Below are 20,263 nucleotides of genomic sequence, written 5' to 3' on the forward strand. Positions count from 1 at the left end.
AATAAAAATGCAATAGTAACAAGATCAATGCTGAATTCATGTCTAGGGACCATATTACCAATTAATCAAATGCAACTTAACTTTTATATCATAACATACAGATTATAATCCATGGGAAACATTTTCAAAATATAAATTTAAATATCTTTTTCAATGATATATGTTTGTGCCTCTGAAAGTAAGAGTTCCTTGGACCTTCACAGCTCTTAAACTGGCTACATCCATCACTCATGATTATCATTTCTGGATACAAAGAAATAATTAGAATTTGTAGATAACTAGAAAAAGGAGATTAAAGAAGATGTAAACAAATATGTTGGGAAGGCATCATCTGAGTTATTTCCCAGAACTGTCAACAGGGAAAGAAAAAAGGGAGGGGCACACTGTGTGCCCGATTATCTTGGAGAAAATCCAGAAGTTGATGAGGTCTTGAATCAGTCATTTCCCCTCACTGGCCAGAGACAGCTTGATTGCTGCAAGTGTGTTGAGAGAAGAGGGGAGAGTTGGGCCTTTGGGTGAATTGTAAAACAGAGAAGCAATGTGCAACCAGAAATTTCTATGGTACTGGAAATTTCAAAGTGGAGCGTTTGTTCACTCAGGGAATACTTAAATGCTGTGCTGATTCACAGATGACTTGTAAGGTTGGGTAGTTTTGTAATTAATGGGGCATACGGATCCCATTGACTAGGTGCCAGAAGTGACGTTGGAGACATGAAGCTGAAAGTAGGACATGGGCTGAGACCCTGCACAGTGGGGACACAGGCTGAGTCCAGGAAAGCGGCCCGCCAGGGTCAGGAGCTGAGTCAGCAGATGGCCTGTCCAGTGTGACCTGATCTCAATGGCAGGGACCAGAAGCTGCTGTCCACTCTTCGGTCTGGGCTGAAAGGAAGTGAGGGAAAAGCAAACCAGGGAGGTCATAAAGCACATGGAAGAGCTAAGTGAGAGCGGGGTCTCTGCCGGGCAGGGCTGCCTCAGAAATCACCAGTTGCTGCTCCAAGCCCAGCCTAAGGCAGAAGTTTCCACTGTCCTGCCTGCCGGCGCGAATGCAAAACGTGCTGAGTTGGAACTAGTCCCAAGTGAGATTGTAAGGGTCATTAAGGTTCCTCTTTGGTTCTTTTCCCCACCTCCTGCTGCTCTTCCTCTGATTGGAGCCCATAGGTTCCACCAAGGAAATAGTTTAATACAAACCAATTAAGGTCTTATTCTGATGAATAAGTATATTAAGCTTCCAGGAATGTTCACATAGAGCCATAGACTTCTATGGTCAAAAGGGACCTGAAAATCACGTACTCTAAAATTAAAATATGTTCCAAAATTCACCGATCTTGGTCCCTCCTTGCAGAATTCCTACCAAGAAGTCACACAACCTATTCTTGACCAGCTTCCAGGATACTCACTGCAGCACCGACTTCTGCATTATTCTGTGACAATACTTTTCATGTTATGTCATTTAATCCTTGCAATAACCCTCTAAAGTAGGTACCATTCTCAGTATTTTCTGGAAAAAGAAGCTAAGGCTCAGAGAGTTTAACATACTTGCCCAAGGCCATATGAGTATTAAGCAGAGAAACCACTTCCTCTATGAATACAGGAGCAGATGTGGGAGCCAGATACTCCAAAGATCATGTTCTTTCCGCGACCTACACTGACCCTTTGTAACCATTCGGAGACAGCTGTGCACATACCTTTTTCCAGGTGTTAATCAAACACTTATCTAGGTACTGCTGTGCAGATGTAATTAAGGTCCCAAATCAGTTGGCTTTAAAACAGATGATCTGGGTGGGCCTTTTCTGATCACGTGAGGCCCTTTAAAGCAGAGAATTTCCTCCAGCTGGTGGCAGATGAGGACATGAGACTCTAACAGCAATAGAGACGCCCTTGCTGGTATTGAAGGAGCTGCTCCCATGTTATGGAGAGGGCCACGTGGCAGGGGGCGGCAGGCAGCCTCTAGGAGCAGTGCCCAGCCTGCGGTCAGTACCCAGCAGGCAAACAGAGACCTCAGCCCCAAGGCTGAGAGGAACTGGGTTCTGCCAACCACCTGAGGGGCACGGAAAGGAGCCAAGAGCTTCAGAGGGAGCTGCCCAGGATGGTCAGCTGTGTGAGGCCCGGAGCAGGAGGCCCACCGTGCCCTCCAGACTCTTGGCTATGGAAACTGGGAGGTGATTGGGACGTTTTAGGCCACTGATGCCCTAGTAGTATCTTGTCACACAGCAACAGAAAACTGCTCTACCATCTCCTCTTTGGTGAGTAAAAGCAGACCTGAGACAAAGGGTTTAAGTTTAGGTTCATTAGGGAGCTGATTCCAGGAGGCAGTGGGAAGTGCAGTGGAAGTCAGCTGGCAAGTGGGGGAGTCACCAGGCTGCACTGGGGAGCCAGTCAATGCTGGGGCACAGAGGTCCCTGCTTGGTCCTCAAGACACAAGGTGACTTTCACTCCAAGTTGACCCACTGAAATCAGGGAAGCTGGGCTGTGTGACCTCCAGTCTGTCCTGGGACCCGTCCACCATCCACAGTGGCATCACAGGCAGGGCATGCAGTGGGGAGTCTGGGAAGAGTGAGGGCCAAGGGGACCTGGGCAGGTACCAACAGGGGCTGCTGCAAAGACGTGCAGTAGGATGTTCCTCCACATCCACTGGCGCAGCCATGTAGCCGCCGTCCTGCTTTGGCCCCTGAGCTGGTGATGTCTGTCTTCCTCATGCTTCTCAGGTATCTGCACTTTTCATGTTCCCCTGGTGTTGCCTTCGCAACCTAATATTTCCAGTCCCTTCCTGAACCACCCCCCCAATACACACACACACACACACATGGTGAAACACGACATTGAGACCTTTATAAGCTAGGGAGGCACTGGATTTACAACTAGTTTGTTGTTCTTGAATGAGAGCGATAATGGGCACAGCACCGACCACATCCGCTTCTGGGCAGCCTCCTTAGACAAATGGCGCTTGGGGAGCTGTCCTGCCTCTTCATGGAGCTGCTAAGAATCGTCTCATCCTTTCTGTCCCTCTCTTGTTAGTATTTGGATCATAGGGAAGAACATTCCATCTACTGAGTGAACCTGGACACCATCAAGGCCCAGGGCTTGGTGGGGGGCACCACGTTCACAGCCTGTTTTCATAGGACTGCATTCAATATTGGATATACTCAAATTAGGTACAGTGAACAGGCATGGCCAGAGGCGCAGTGTGGTCAGCAGACAAGAAGGCCTCTCCGCAGTTGTCTCAACTTCTGGTCATGGCCTGTGCCCTTGGCCTTTGCCAGAAGACAGCTCTGATATTACCATGAGCCGACCAACGCCCATCTGAAGCTTTTCATCGCCCTTTATTCTTTACCCTTCATAGGCTGGTCTGCAGCGGGAGGCCTACAGCAGCCCTCTGCAGGCTGACACTTCTGGGGCTGTGCAGAGTGGCCATGAAGTGACCACCAGCCCGTGGCTGGGTGGAATCAAGCTCTGTGGACACATAGTCTGCACCTCGGCAATCAACGCTAAGAACCGTGATGTCCCACTGATCGTGACTACATACCGAACACAAAGTTGTCTGGCCTGAAGATCTGGCCGAACGGCCCAGACCTGACCGAGTCCATCGTGCCTGGCTCCAGGTCCACCAGGATGGCCTGAGGTACGTATTTGTTACCTGCGGGGACAGAGCTGGACTTAGACAAGAGGGGGACAAAGGCATCACACACAGGCTGGGCTCTGTGCCCTGTACAGCAGAATTCATTAGAGAACACTGCAGCATCGGAGACAAAATGAGAGCAGTTTTTCTTCTTTAAAAAAAAGAATGAGCATGCTTAGGCACGACACACATGCAGGAGACTTAAGGAACTTGTAAGTGTACTTTTTAGCAGTTGACATTTAGAATGAATGCCCGAAGCGTTTCTCTGTCAGTTGTATGGTCCTAGCACATTCCGCCTGCCACACTATGCAAAGCAAGGTTGGGCAAAAAACATTCAAATAATCACCAGCAGCTTCATTGTAGTACACATTGATTCTCTCTAGCTGCAAGTCACTGTCTCCATGGCAACTGCCAGTGGGGTCGATGCCGTGCTCATCGCTGATGACCTCCCAAAACTGGAAATAAGAGGAAACAAAAATCCCATGATGGCCTGGCATCCTAAACATCATCCTTTTCTTCCTCCAGTGTCCTTGGAACAGCGGTCACTGTGGCCAGACAGCTAAGCAGTCCTAGGCAGACGGCAGAGCTGCAGCCTCCATTCCTGCAGCAGCTGGGCGGAGGGGCTTGGAAATCCGCAGAGCATCAGCCATATTATGGCAATAGACTGAGGGACTGGGAGGGGCCCCGAGGGAGGACGCTGGGCCCAGGAGACCCCTTGCTAGGGGGAGCTGTGGCTGCTGGGAGGCTGTCGCCCCCAGGCAGAGGTGAATGTCGCAGCTCCCTGGCTGCTGCATGGGTCCTGGCAGGACCAGACCAGTTAGACCGCACCCTGCGGCGGCCTCGAGGGATCACTGTCTCCTGGCCCAAACCCCAGTCGGCCCTCTGTCCATACTGCTTCTGGCCACTGACCACTGGGGATGGTTGGGGAAGGCTGGCCAGGAGCCTGGGGCCCTGATGGAGCCGGCTAGGGCTGGGCGCCCGGTCCCCTGTGCATTCGCAGCATAATCACAGCCCCTAGGTAGTCACCTCCTGCCTGGCAGACAGAAAGCCAGCCTTTGACCTTATGTATCATCGTGTCTAGATGTGCTCATATTGGGGAAATTATTGAACATGCTCCTCTTGAGACTATCCTGTCAAATAAGAACATATCCAGACTTAGATAAAGCCAACTTTAATCAAAATGACTTTTGCAATCGGGAGAATGCTCTAGTCTCAGCAATGTGCAACCATCAAGAAACAAAACAGGCTTTTCTTTTTTATACCAAGGGGTGAGCAGGACTAGCAGGACCTTCGTGGATGAAGAGAGAAAGAGGGCGGGGAAAGCAGGAGCAAAATCAGGTCGCTACAAAAGAAGTATTTTTCTCTGTATTCAGTGGATCCTCAGACTGAACTGTGAAGGGGGCTTGGTCACCTTGGGGGCAGGCCAAGGTGGGAGGCCACCTGAGCAAAGTCGGGTGAAGCAAAGTAGAGGTAGTAATGGACCATTGTGAACACTTGGTCATCGCCCCCACTGTGTCATACAGACAAACCTGTTGTGAAACACTAGAAGGGTTGGAATAATAGTCATTGTGTGGTTGGTGCTGGTTCCATTAGTTGTCACGAGTGGGCTGGGTTTCACGTTCTGGTGGGCCCTGTAGGACTAGGCCCACCTAGCATCTGCTGTTAGCATCTGCTGAGGGTGTTCGTAGACTGACAGGTGTTAAGGGCCTTAGAGATCAGGGGTTTCACCAGAGGTATCTTTAGGAATAGAATAAAAAGAATAATTATGAAAGATTAAATTAGGGAAAGATCACAATTTGAAATATGAAGGGAGCTAGTTAGTTGAGAAGGCTCTGAGATGTTGGGCCTGAACAATCTGTAAATGGCAAAGTGAAGATGCGAGTGGCAATGTGATGGATTTCCCAGTTTGCTGTGCATATTCTAGGTGTGGTGTAGACATTTATGGAACACGTGGTTTCTTGTGACCACTGCCACAGGTCTCCTCTTGGGAAGCCAGGTGATGCCCAATGCCAGATGATTGTTGAGGGCCATCCTGAGGGTCTCTCGTGATGATGTTCCTGTCTTCAGGAAGATTGCCCACAGGTCTGTGTTTTTCCTGAAGCAGTGCGTGGAATTGTGAGAGTTCCGGCAGGCTTGCTGAGTGGCCCACAGAGCAGCAGCTCCAGGCACAGAGATTGTCCACATGTGATCTGCTGCAGCAAACTCCTGTTTTGAGAGTCCTCCCAATCCCTCAGCCTCTTATCTTAAGGTTTCTGGCAAGGAAGGAAGGTTAAAGCTCTCTCTTGGGCTGAGATTCTGCACCTAGGTTTATAGACGTATTTGTAAACTTTTTGGATTAACAACTGCTGAAAAACTGAAATCAAGAGGTTATAGTATAGGTATGGTGGTAAGGGAGGGGAGTCAGGTTAAAGATTTGACAAGGGCTGGTAAGATTAACTGAATAGCAGGATCTATTCAAACTGCAGCATGCTTTAACCTTTTTTGACCATGCCCTCTCCAAAGGGGAGATTTTTGAACCAAGAGGTTATATCCATGTAAAGCTTGCACCTGTCTTCTGGACCATGTCCCAAATCCTGAGATGTCTGTATTTCCTGCTCAAACTGCTCCTAGCCCACTTGTAGTAACCACAGAGGCCTCTTCCTCTGAGTCCTCCTGAGAGCAGGCCAAGGCTGTCGTGTGCCCCTCTAGGACCAAGGGAAGATGGCATGTGTGTGTGTGTGTGTGTGGGTGTGGGTGGGTGATGGAGTTTGGGTATGTGGCTCAGCATGGCCACAAACATGAACTCAAAGCACAATAAAACCTCTGAGCAAGATAGTTCAGGCAAGCTTCTCTAGTTGGCAATACTCTATGCATATTGTCAGATAACAGTGCAGGGAAAGTAGTACATCCTGACTTAACTCTGCGCATGGTAATCCTCTGTGCTCTGCCCTATGCATTCTTCCCTCTGCTAATTTTATCTGTATCCCTTTCCTGTAAAAAAAGAACACCTATAGGAATAATCGCTTTTCGTAAGTTCTCTGAGTCTGCCTAGTGAATCGTCAAGCCTAAGGATGACCTTGGGGTCCCTGGACCTTGCAGTTGATGTCAGAAGTGGGATATCTTTGCTAGCTGGACCCTGACTCATTGAAACATCTGGTTCCGGAAGAGGAAGGATAAATGGGTGGGGGATGATGAAACTTAGGTTCCTGTGTAGCCACAGGGTCACCTATGGTATAACTGGAGCTGTGCTGCAATGAGTTATTGGGGGTAGGAGTTACCAAAGGAATCTAGAAATAATGGCTGAAACTCCTGAGGAGTTGGCTCACTGGATACATGAGGAAAGGCAAAGTAATAAGAAACAAGCTAATATCTCTCCCTTGGTAGTTGTTAACTGTAATAATTAAAATGAAAGGCAGAGTGCTAGGATGGGTCTTGCTTGGATTCAGGATGTCCTGAGCTATCTGGGCTGCCACCAAAGGGAATAGTTAAGCTGAAGGCACAGATTGCTAAGATTTACTAAATAATGCAAAGACAAAGCAGAGAGTCAGGAGACCCGTGCCAGGAGACCACGTAAAGTGGACATTGATGTGATCAAAATAGAGGCTTTACTACACTGCTCTCAGAAACTTGTATAGGTCCCCCTTACACTGCAGGGCCTTAAATAACCCTGCTTTATTCACCTTGGTTTGGAGGAATTAAAAAGATTGGAATGCAAAGATGACAATGAGAAATCTGGCCTGGAATTGCTTGAGGTAAAGGCCCACAATCAAATCAAGAGAAGAACTGGCAACGGAGACTAGGTCCCTTGGACCAACCCCCAGCTGGGGACCCCAAGGCATGTGGATGAAGTGGATACAATGGTCAGGGGGTAGATGAAAGCTGGGAGTCCTTGACACAGGAGCCACGTGCACTGTGATGCTGAAGCTTGTTGGTGAAGCTCTAACAGGGGCTACAGTTAGACTGGGAAATAGTTGATGGGATTAAGGAGAAAGTTTGGATGAAAATTGAAATGTGTGAACAGACTATGTAAATAAAGTGGTTGTATCTCCTTTACCTGAGTGTATTATGGGGATGGATACTGTGTCTAATTGAGGAATGCTTCCCCTACCTCGTGTTATAAAACAGAAGACACTTAAAGCCACCCCTCAGTCACTATTGATTAGATAACTAGATGGGAGTCAGTAAGATTGCCTGAGCCCATACAGGTTACTAATATGGCTGGGGTGATGGTGATGGTACCAAATATCTGTACAATAACCCCATGTGGGGTGTAGCCTACAGCTTATGGCAAAAGTCTATGAGTGCCACCCAGAAATGACCACTGGGATTTCCACTTGAAAATTCTAGAAATTCTCTATTTGAAAGACAATTATTAGCCTGCTACAGGACATTAGCTAAAACTGCCCCTATGACTGAAGGACATAAAATAATCTTAAAACCTGAAATACCCATAATGTCTTAGGTGATTTCAGAGCAATACTCTAATGGGGAGAGGGGTGCTCAGCAGAGTTCCGTGATAGACTGGACATGGCTTAACCAGGAGACAGTCCCGAGGGAGCACAAGGAGGAGGGGCACAAGAGATCCTCTTTTCCCCGAGGACTGGCCTTGGGACTATATGAGGTGCTGCTGGACCCTGCAGCCCGTGGACGGTGCCCTGTGAACAACTCCGAGTTGACCCACAAGGCCCTGCCTGGTTTATGGAGGGCAGTCCAAGGTGAACAGAGAGCATCTGCTGGGAAACCTGCCCCTCTGATCAGAGAAGGTGAAAACAAATCAGCTCAGAGGCCTGGAATGCATGTATTTTACCTCTGTGTTTGGGTTTGCACTGACTCGTGGGTGGTGGCCCAAGGGTCAGGCAGATGACCATAGCTAGCTGCCCTGTTAAAGGGATCCCCATATGAGGCACAGCCCTGTGACAATCACCATGGCAATGTGAGGGGGGCATTTAAGTATGGCATGTTGATGCCCAGGAGAAGAACCCCCTTCTGGAATCAGGAAGTGGTTGGAATGGGCAAGTGGCAGTCCTTATACACTTGCTTGGGGTGTCATTCTGGGTCCATGAGGTAACTGCACGTGTGGGCACTGCAGCCGCACAGAGATTGGCTGAGTGTAGATTTAGTCCTCTTGCCCACTCTGAGTCACAAAATGCCAACTCTGCGGCCTGCCCACGAGACAGGCTGCGGGTGGCTCTGGGCAGAGTCTTCAGGGAGAAGGCCCTGCACAGAGCTGGCAGGTTGGCCTGGTAATGCCTCGAGCCTTCAGATGGGTCCTGGCAGGGACAGATGCTTTCTCTGGATTGGGTTAGGCGTGCCCAGTGATAGGGGCACATGCTTGAGATACGATAAAAGGGCCAGAACAGGAGGTGATGTACCAATTTGGACCACTGAGTCACATTTCTTCAGGTCAAGGAGCACACTTCATCCTGAGAAGTAGTTTGGTAGATAATTGGGGCAGGCAATGATGAAGACATGAAGGGCTGGCTTACACCCCTTCATGAGTGGGCACCCACCCTCGACATGAAGGGGGCCAATGGAGTGTCCCTTGGGTGGGTTCCTCCACTTTTCTGTGGGGTCTGGGGTGCCATTACTATACTATTCTGCCCCACTTCACCTCCACTGTTTTTTTCCTAGCTTATGCAGTTGTCCCAGGCCCACGGCTACCCCCACTGTGCCAATAGCGGGGATGATCCCTAAGCAAGTTGCTCTCACTAGGCTTTGGAGTCTTGATGTCAGACTTCCTGACGGAGTGGGTCGTGTGTTTATCTCATCCAGCAAGAGTGGGATTCACAGTGGCCGCAGTACTGCCTGTGGCTGGGACAGCCCACTGGCTCTGCTCCCGGGTAAGCCTCCCCTACGTGTGCAGGGCTGGCAGAGCGGGAGGCACTTGCTAGGGTTACTGGTACTGCACGGGCAATCTCAGCCAGCTCGGTGGCCTAACGTAACATCCTTTCCAAGCAAAGGTGGGAAAGTTTGGTAAAAAGAAAGTGATAAATCCAGAGAAGGAAGAATGGTTGCTGAAAATAAAGGAATGAATAAATAGTAAATGCAGTGAGGGAAATCCAGTCTTATATTGGTGTCTTAAGGAGACTCAGAGCAAGAGATGACATGGTCTCTGAGCCCAGTGATACCAGATTCCTGAAACGTGGAGCCATGGTTTGCTGAGACCACTCTTGCTTTTAGAACCTGACAAGGTAAAATGGAAGCCCACAGAAACTGAGTGTCCTTGCCCACTCACAGGGTATGATGATGGGTTGGACTAATTGTTAGTGACTCAGTGGGGTCTGGTTATGTGACAGAGTCTTTTGACCCTTATTTTCTGGTTATCATACTGTGCTGTGTGACATTGGCCTTGTTAGTAAAATTCAACCACCTCATGTAAACAGGTCTTATTAGGGTACTGATATTGATAATCAAATATGTTGAGAAATTGAGTTAAAGCATCCTCAGGATGTAATGAAATGACTGGATTGGGGAAAAACTTAATTCAGCTCGCCATCAGCTATTCTGTATGCTAAACTGCTTGTATAAGCATATCATAAGGTACAAATAACAGCAGACCAAGAAGGGAAAGAGGGATTAACTTGGTACAAACACATGAAGATGAATGTAATGGTTTTATAGGATGAATTGATTAGTGGTTTACTATTGCTCTAAGAAATACTATTATACGTGGATGCCCACTAAAGGTGGTTGTTTTGCTATATTGAATCTTAGCAAAAGACCAAGGGGTAGCCTGTGTAGTGAAAACTTAATCGTACCCAAAGAGAGGTTTTGCCTTTCCCCTTGGTGGGTGGGAGGTGATTTCAGCCCCTGGGAAGCCGTGACTAATCGGAGAGACTTTGTTTGCTTGGGGCCTATGGGCACAGAAGTCTATCAGTGTATCTAATGATGGGGCTTTGGGCCACATGGCACCAGTTCAGATCTCCCAGGAGCTGCAAACTAAAGGTATTTTATTGACTCAACTTCCAGGAGGGGCTGGAGACCACAGGTTGGCCATGCAGGTAGTGTGGCCAAGCCCCAGTAAAACTCTGGTACCACAGCCCAGTGAACGTGCTTGGGTGGCAATGCTCTGCGCATGTTGTCGTACATGGATGCCAGTGTTAAGGCTATCCCTGACTCCGTGGGATGGAACACTTGGGACCTCTACATTTGGACCCCTCTTGGTTGCCTCCCCATGTGTCTTGTCCCTTCGCTGGCTTTAATCTGTATCGTTTGCCCAGAATCATCCATAACCATTAGCATAACAACTTTCAGGGAATTCTGTGAATCCTTCCGGCAAGTTATTGAAGCAGGTTAGCACATTCTGAGAACCTCTCTTGTTGGCAGAAGTGAGGGCAGTCTTCTGTGTGGACACTTGGTGCCCTCTAAAACTTCATAGTGGGCCCTAATTTATTCAGGGGTCAAGTGAATATTTATATCCTGAATGCTGAAAACGCCAGTGTGCTACTCAGCTTCTAGAACGCTGGCAGCCAGGCACAAGCAGCAGGATATTGACAGGGATCTTCGGGGCATGCGATCATTTCAAGAAGACATAATAATAATGATGTTATCTGCTATCCTTTGCTACATAACAAACTACCCCAAAATTTAGTGATTAAGGCAAAATATTAATCACAGACTTGAGGGTTGGCTGAGTGGTTTTGTTATGGGCCAGTCCATGTAGGGCCTCATGTTCTAGGGTAGCTTCATTCACATGTTCGGGGGTTGGTGGGCTCATTGGTCTAATGAGGGACTCCCTGACTTGCCTGGCACTCGGCCTGATGTCAGCTGGAACATCCACCAGGGGGCTTTCATCATCAGGCTAGTGAGAAAACAGTCCCCACAGGCGGGAGAGGGCACCCCAATTCACGAATGCTTTCCCTACGCTTGTTGTGTCACATATGCTAATGCCCCGCTGGCAAAAGCAAATCTTGTAGCTAAACCCAGATTCAAGAGGTAGAGAAATAAACCCCACTTCTTGACTGAAAGAGCAGTGAGATCACATTGCAGGGGAGTGTGTACCAGTCAGGCTTCTCTAGAAACAGAACCAGCAGAGCTTGAAATCCGCAGGCCAGGCCAGCCGGCTGGAAGCTCAGCCAGGTTTCTATGTGTCAGTCAGGAAGGGATTCTTCTCTGGGAAATCTCAGTTTTTGCTCTTAGGCCTTCTACCAACTGGATGAGGCTTATCTGTATTATGAAGGGCAATCTGTTTTATATAAAGTAAACTGATTGTCAGTGTGAATCATGTTTGCAGAACACTTCCACAGCAACATTTAACTACTGTTTGACCAAACAGCTGGACTCCATAGCTTAGCCAGGATGACACATAAAATTTCACCATCACAGAGCGAATATCTAGCTATCATGCAGTCTGTACACTGTCACCAATGGTTCCTCAGGCAAATAACCAGAAAAATCACCCATAATTTGCCCAGTGAATCCTCTGGTCAAAAAGCCTACCTGTAGGCTCAGAGATTCCTATTCTCTTCTCAGTGTCCCTCTCCTAAAAATGAGGATACAACCAAACATTACCAGATACCTGAAGAAAGACGCTATCATGAAATACAGAGGCTTAAACAAAGATTAGAAGAGGAACATGGAGGAAATTATGTAGGGAGAAGACAATGTCTTTTAAAAACCTCACGAATCTCCTCGGATAATAGATTCCTGTTCACCCATGAAATGAGAACAAAATGCTACACAAAATAAAATGTAAAGAATTAAGAAAAAGCTCAGTAAAAATTAAAAATTAAAAAATGTAGCAGCACAAATGAAAACTTACTTGAGACACTGGGTGATAAAGATGAGCATATCTAGAAAGTATGGTAAGAAGATAAGGGGAAAGAATATAGGAAAGAGTTTGATAAGAAAATTAGAAGATTAGTCAGAGATCCAATATCAGATAAGTAGAAATTTCACAAAGAAGGAATTGCAGAAAAAACTCAGGAAAAACATGATTATATAAATTTATCAAGAAAGTGACTGAAGCACACTGTGAATTCCAAATATATTTCTACATCGTGGAGTCCATCACCTTACAGTCCGAATGCATGATGTAGTTATCTTGAAAATTAATAACGACCTTTCTTATTAAGTGCTAAATACCATTCCAGTTACAAAAATTGAATTAAGTTCTCCTTCACCATCAAGTCTATTTACATCTCAGATCTGTATCCCATTTGTTCAACAGCACCTATGGAGCACGACATGCTCATGAGATGAGCAGGAAGGGAGGGAGGAAGTCCGCAGTGAGCCCCTTCTGTGTTGTGCAGTCAGCTGAGGTGCTTCACACAGACACACACTCACACGTGTGCATGTGCATGCCCATGTGCACACACGCATGCACACACACACATGAGCACACACTTGTGAGGCAGGCATCATCTCCTCCTTGAACATGAGGAAGCCAGTTCAGAAGGGTTAAGAAAATGGCCTGGCATCATGCAATGCCAGCAAAAAAAATCGGCAATTGCATCTCCTGCTGTCTGACAGCACATTTTCTGGAGTGTCACTTCCAAGCTGTTTCCTAGGTAACCAGCACACAGCCTCCAGGACTGTCTGCCTCCAGGGAAGGAGGGGGGGCCCATCTCTCCTCCCCTCGTTTCCTGCATCAGCAAGGCTGCAGTCTTTTGTCAGGGTGTTACTGTGGCGCAAACAGAAAGCCTGAAAGCTTGCCTGTGGGATTATCTTTCAAATGCTGCATTTCTACTCCTTGAAGGACCAGACTCACTGGGAGTCTTGCCTGTCAGAGCATTGAGCCTGTTCCATTTTTATTCACTCGCTGTCTTTTCCTTTTCCCTCACGCCTTTTGTCCTTGCAGCAAAATTGTCCTGATTTCAAAACAATGAAAATTAGTTGATGTCTCTCGGTTTCCAGAGCATGTTCCCAGGACTTTCCAGAGCCTGCTTGTACTTAATTGTGCTTTTATTTGTCTCCCCCACTGGTTTGGAAACCTCTTGAAAGCTTGAGAAGTTTGTTCATACCTTTATTCATAGCACAATGTCATGCACATAGTGGTTCCCAATAAATATTTGCTGAAGTAAATGGATAATGAAATAGGAACATAACAATTGGAACTCTGAGATTTTAGAAATGACTGGATTCTGAGATACTTGGAAGGTAGTAGTGGTGTAACCACAGTTTTGAATCTCCCTTAAACGTCCTCCACTCACCAGCCTCTACCAAAGAATAGACCAAGAAACTAACCCTATGAACTCTTGAACTAAAAAACTGCTGGAGGCAGATTCCATAATACACGATAGGATTAATACCTGCAAAAAAAAAAAAAAAAAGACCAGTAAAAATAGAGGGAGCATTGAAGGAAATCTCTTTGAAAGTAGGCCGCTTTAAAAAATAATAATAATAACACTTTCTGAAAACAACAGAAGGCGGAGCCATAGAGTCAGGCAGCTCTGAAAACTATCCGGGCCTTCCTCTAACTCCTAAAACTGGAAGAAAACTCATTTCACTTACAAATAGGCATCAGGAAAGGATCATGATTAAACACATACAAAATTATTAATAAAAACAAGATGAATTAGGAATAGAATAATGCCCCTACAGATGATGAAAATATACCAGAAAGACAACAGATCCAAGCTGCTGAAAATTATACCCTAAAATTTCAAATTAGCTAAAAGAAAAAGTAAAAATCAACAGACATAAAAGAAAAAAAAACACATTAAAATTACAAAAACTCTGAAATGAGAATCTCTGAGAAAAGAAATATTTGTAAATAAGTGAAAGAACAGAAAAAAAGAGGTAAAAATAAAGAAAAAGTAATAAATGAAGTCCAAACTAAAAGCAATACAAGGGTAAATGAACAGAACAGATGAAGCCATAGAGAAGTAGCAGATAGAAGAAAAGAAAACACTTTTGAATGAAAGGAAGTGAAGAAAGGAATTCTATTCGTGGTTAAGATGGAGCAACAGGGATGGCATTTATCCTCCTGACCAAAATAACTAAAAACCTGGGCAAAATATATGCAGCAATGATTCTCAGGACATCAGGCAGTGCATGACTGTGACCCATGGAAAAGGGAAAAAAATTAAATGGGCATATGATTGTCTGAACTTATTACTTGGAAGCAGTTTCCAGGCTGCAGGGCAGGGAGAGGGACCCAGACAAAACTTGGTGGTTCTCAGTGAGTTGAGGAGAGAGAAATCAGAATTCAGAGCCCAGATCAGGTGGAATTCCAAGGCAGAGTACAGCGTGAAAGGAACTTCACAAAGACAGCTTGAGATCTGCAGAGAGGTCCTCTTGAGTGTGTGGCTGAGAAGTGACATGTGCCAGCAAGATTAGAAAGTACTCATTTGCTACAATATGCATGAACCTAAAGGGAATGATGCTAAGTGAAGTAAGTCAGAGAGAGAAAGACAAACACCCGTTGATTTCACTACTATGTGGAATCTAAAATACAAAAACAAAACAAAACAAAACCCTGAATGAACAAAGACCCAGGAACAGATTCATAAATACAGAGAATGAACTGGTGGCTGCCATGGGTGGGGAGGAGTGGGGAGGAGAAATAGGTGAAGGGGAGAAAGAGGGACAAACTTCCAGTTATAAAATAAGTCATGGAGGGGGAAGTAGGGCATAGGGAATATAGTTCATAATATTGTAATACCTTTGTATGGTGACGGGAGTAACTACACTTATCCTGGTGGGAATTTTGTAATGTATATAAATGTTGAGTCACTATGTGGTACACCTTCAACTGTTATAATGTTACATCAACTGTACTTCAATTAAAAAAATTAATTAAAACAACCCCAAAGAGCTAGTAGAGAATAGGGAAACAACAACTGGAAAGCAATTGTAGACCGAACAATTCCTTGAGCTCACATGGTACTGGGCATGATCTGTTCTATTAGCTAGAATGGAAGTGCCTCAGAGGCACTGCCTTAATGGTGCAGTTAAATTATATTGAGACGAAAGTTACAAAGAAGCAGGAAAATAGGGCGCATAACCATGAAGAAAATCAATCACAGAAATAGACCTGGAAATGACAAAAGTGATGAAATGAAGAGACAAGGACCGACCGGCAAGAAGCTAGTATAAGTATGTGCCATTCATTCAAGAAGGTCGAAGAAAACATGAACATGAAGAAGAGAGAAATGGAAACATTTTAGAAGACACAAACAGAAGTTGTTGACATAAATATATAATATCTTAGATGAAAAGTACTTGCAGGAGATTAACAGCAGATTAGACACTCCAGAAAAGAACAGTGAATTAAAGGTTAGCAGCCAAAACATTAAGGCACAGAGAAAAAACTGAACAAAAAATGAACACAGTGAACTGGAGACCATGTCAAGAAATCTAAAATACATGCAACTGGAATCCCAGAATAAATTAGGGGGATAGAAAAATATTTGACAAAATTATGGTAGAAAATTTTATGAACCTGATGAAAAGTATCTGCTCACAGATTCAGGAAGCTCAGTGAACCCCAAGTAGAATAAAGATGGAAGAAACCACATCAAGGCACATCATGTGAAAACTGCTGGAAAATAGTGATAAAGAGATAATCTTAAGAAGAGCCAGATAGAAAAATAAAGTGTTACACACAGGGAAACAATGTTGGTAATTCCTAGTGACTTCCTACTTTATACAGCACAAGTCAGGAGGCAGTCGAAGGACATCTTTAAAGTGCTGACAGAACACGTTGTCCACCTAAATGAAAACGAAAGCATCTTTCAAAAATGAGGCATAATAAAGAATGCTTCAGCCAAACACAAGCTGAAATACTCACTGCCAGCAAATCTGCATGAGAAATGTGAAAGGACCTTTTTAAGGCAGACGGAAAGAAAGAGACCTGAAACAGTAAATGTGTGAACAAACATGTGTTTTTAAAAATTTGTGTCTCTTTTTACAAATCTCTATAAAGTGATAACTGGTAAAAACAAAAACAATGACAATATTTAGTGGGGTTTTCAAAATATGCGAAAGTAAATGATGGCTCCAAAAGCATGGAAGACAGAAATGCAAATGGAGCATGCTGCTGTAAGGATTTCACCCTACGAAATGAGATAGGTTACCTGAAGGTAGATGGGGGTAAATTAAAGGTTTATATTATGAAACTCCAGAGTAAGCATGAAAGACATACACAAATAAACCAAGAGTGGAGGTAAAAATGGAATTTAAAAACACTCAGAATGGAGAACCAATGAACAATAGCCAAAATTGAAGTGAAAATGTCAGAACCAGGCTGAGATTGCCTGACTCCTAGGACCGTGCAGTTAGTTAACTTAAGTACAAAAAGGGTGCCACATGGCATCAGAGTAAGGAAAGGTTCCTGAGAAAAAGTGGAACCTGAAGATGATGTTAAGAACTGAAAAGCATTTTGAGAGAGAAGTGAAATAAGATACCCAGGGAGGGAGGGTGGCATATGCAGTGGTGAAGGTGGGAGGGGAGGACGTCTAGTCCCTCCCCTTAAAGATGAGTGCTTGGGAGGCAAATTTCTTAATCTCAGCCTGAGTTCTTCTAGAAACTGTCACTTTCCTCAAGGATAAGACTGCCAGTCACATGGCCCTTCCCCATCCACCTCAGAGGAGGGAACACGGCTCAGGCCAGCCAATCAGGGTCCCTTTCCCACGACCACATGAGTGATTTGAGGATGGGCATGTCGCCCAGGTCTGTCCAGCCTAGGTCTTCTTTCCTTTGGGCCTCTAGCAATAAGAGTGACATGAACCTAACATTTCCATTATGTGGGGAGATTATGACAAAGAATGAAGCCAAAACAGAAGAACGCAGAGCCCAGAGAATAATAAAAAAAGAGAAAGTTCTGATAAGATACTTACAGGCTATGATAGACCCTGAAAGATCTGCCCTTCGATTTTTAATTATATGTGCCAATAGTTTCCCAACCTTACCCATTTTATAGGCAAGTTTTTAATTGATTTTGGACATGACCATAAGAAGTCCCCAAACAGTGCAGTATTCCTGTGAGGATGAAATGAGATAAATATGTAATAAACTGCACATGTTCAATAAATGAACTACTGGCTGTTATCGCTTTCTTATCATTAACTATACCTTAATAACATTTAAACCTCTATACAAGTAGATATTAAGAACCATTTTACAGAGGGATTTAGAGAAGTGAAGTAACTTATTAATGATTCCAAAGTTAATAAATGATACAACTGAAATATCTTTCCATTCTTTGTTAATGCTCCTGGCACAGAGCAGGCAATTGGTAAAGTGTTGATTCCATGACTCTTTCCTATTGATGAGATCCTAAACTCGTGCCAGTCTACCCAGACATCAAAGAGAAAGTGGATGCTGAGAAGTTCCTTCTCTAGATTCGGGCTCACTTAGGCATAATTGGCTCCACACAGCATTATCTTTGAATGATCTCATCTGCCTTATACTTGAATCTTCTCACCTTAACCTTCGAAGGCTTGTCTCTCTCAGTAGACCCCCCAGATTCCCAGCTGCTTCTGGATGTGGGCATCCCACAGATTCCCTGGCATGGGGTGGCCTTTTGACTGCATTAGTCTCTGAGTTCTACCTGTTTCTTCCTAGGCAGGTGTGACCCACAATCTCTTTCAAGTGATCCAGATGGTCCCACATCTCCTCATTCCTGGTGCCCCCCCTCCCACCCAGTTCACCAACATTAGTCTTGGTTTTTTCTCCTCAGTGACCAGGTTTGCGTGTCACAGCAAACATAATCATGAAAAACAAATGCCATTCCTTTAGCCAATAAATGTTCATGATCAGCATACCCTACTATGGACATTTCCTTATAGGTTATTAAAAGAAATTTCCCTAGAAGTCATGGATATGTGTTGTCATCAGTTGACTCAAAGTTAGGCCTAAAAGTAAGAAGAGTCACAAACTGGATTCAGAAATATGGATCAAGGAATTCTTTATCCCATCTTCAGCTCTATCTTTAAGAAAATGAGGGCTCTTAACGTAAAACACTTTGCAAATTTATGTCCAGAGGGCACTGTCAGAGGAGCTAAGGGATCTCTTAGCTATTTTCTCATTTGGAAGAGTAAAGCCAGGGTCCATTCTCCTCTTCTTCCCTCCTAACAGAATCTTTAAATCTTTGAGGAGATAAAGTGCCCATCTAAAATAATACTTTTCTCAGTCTTCCTTGCAAAAAAGCGTGACCAATGGAGTACAAGCAGAAGTCACTGGGGAGTGGGGGGGCTCCTGCCCCAGATCTATAAAGTGGCTTACTTAGTGGGAAGCTTCCCTTTTACCTCCCCTCTCCCTGCTCCTTCTTGCCTGGAATGCACATGACCAGAGCTGCCCTGGCCATCCGGCAGCCCAAGGAGAACCTGAGGTGAAAGCCAGTGGCAGTGATAGGGGAAAACAGAAAGCGGGTATTATGGAGCAACATGGCCTGAGCTGAGGGCCTCTAGGCTTATTTAAGTGAGAGAAAAAAATAACTCAAAGCCACTGTTGCCAGCAGCTGCACATCAGTCCTAGGTGATATGGTGACCTTGGAACATTGCTTATTAAGCAATGAGCCTTAATTTATAAACCGAGGCAATCCTAGTAGAGCTTTACAGAACCCCCCATTTCTAAAAGGCTCTCAGCATAAAACAGTTTGCAAATTTATGTCTAGAGATATAAATTTTTAGACTCCATGTGCGTGCACAAGCACAAAATGCCTGATCTCTATTTTATGTTGGCCTTCTGGGGAAATTTGAAAGCATGTTCATCCTAAGGTGGGAGTTAAAATGATTAAGAACATAGAGTTACCATGTGATCTAGCAATTCTACTCCTAGATATGTATCTTGGAGAAATGAAAGTATACATACACAAAATAACCTATATATGAATGTTCACAGCAGCATTATTCTAAATAGCAAAGAAGTAGAAAAAACCTCAATGCCCATCAATTGAAGAATTGGTAAACAAAATATGGTCTATGCTTACAATAGAATATTATTCAGCCATAAAAAGTGATGAAGTGCTGACACATGCTACAACATAGATGGCCCTTGAAAATATTATGCTAAATGAATGAAGTCAGACACAAAAGACCATGTGCTGTATGATTCTATTTATATGAAATCTCCAGAATAGGCAAATCCAGAGAGACAGAAGGATTAGTGGTTAGCAGGTGCTAGAGAGAGAGGACAATGGGAAGAGACTGCCAATGGGCATGGCCTTTCTTTTATGGGTAATGACAATGGTTGGAAAGACATTGTGGTGATAGTTGTTCGACTTTGTGAAAATACTCAGTTACAAGAAAAAAAAAAAGACTGTGAAGCATTTTGATTGAAATGTACTGCACCCAAGCAAGGTTTTCTGGGTGTGTGCCAGCAAGCATGCCTTAGGGAAAACAGGACAGGCAGGGGAGGTGGGTGGGGTGCCTGAAAAGCAAAGGTATGAGAGTCTGTTTCTAAGTGAGTGGTTCAACAGTGAGGCACTTAGAGAAAAGCATGATCTCACAATAGAATTTCTCTTTAGACACCAGAGCAAGACCAGAATTCCAGTGAGTGTCAAGTAGCTTTGTCTAGTATACAAGTCACATCTTAACCAAAATGAGGGAGTGTAGAAGGTAGCATTCCAGAGAATTTTCCTTAACTTGCTATTCATTTCACAGTAACTACCCTCTGGTAGAACATTCTTGCAACCGCAACTGCATTAGAACATTGTGTATGTGGTGCTTCAGAACCAGGAGGTTTAGCGTTACCGCCAATGTCCCCATGAGAGACCAAAGGCCT

The sequence above is a fragment of the Manis javanica genome, chromosome 16 (assembly GCF_040802235.1).
Source record: "Manis javanica isolate MJ-LG chromosome 16, MJ_LKY, whole genome shotgun sequence".
Taxonomy (NCBI): domain Eukaryota; kingdom Metazoa; phylum Chordata; class Mammalia; order Pholidota; family Manidae; genus Manis; species Manis javanica.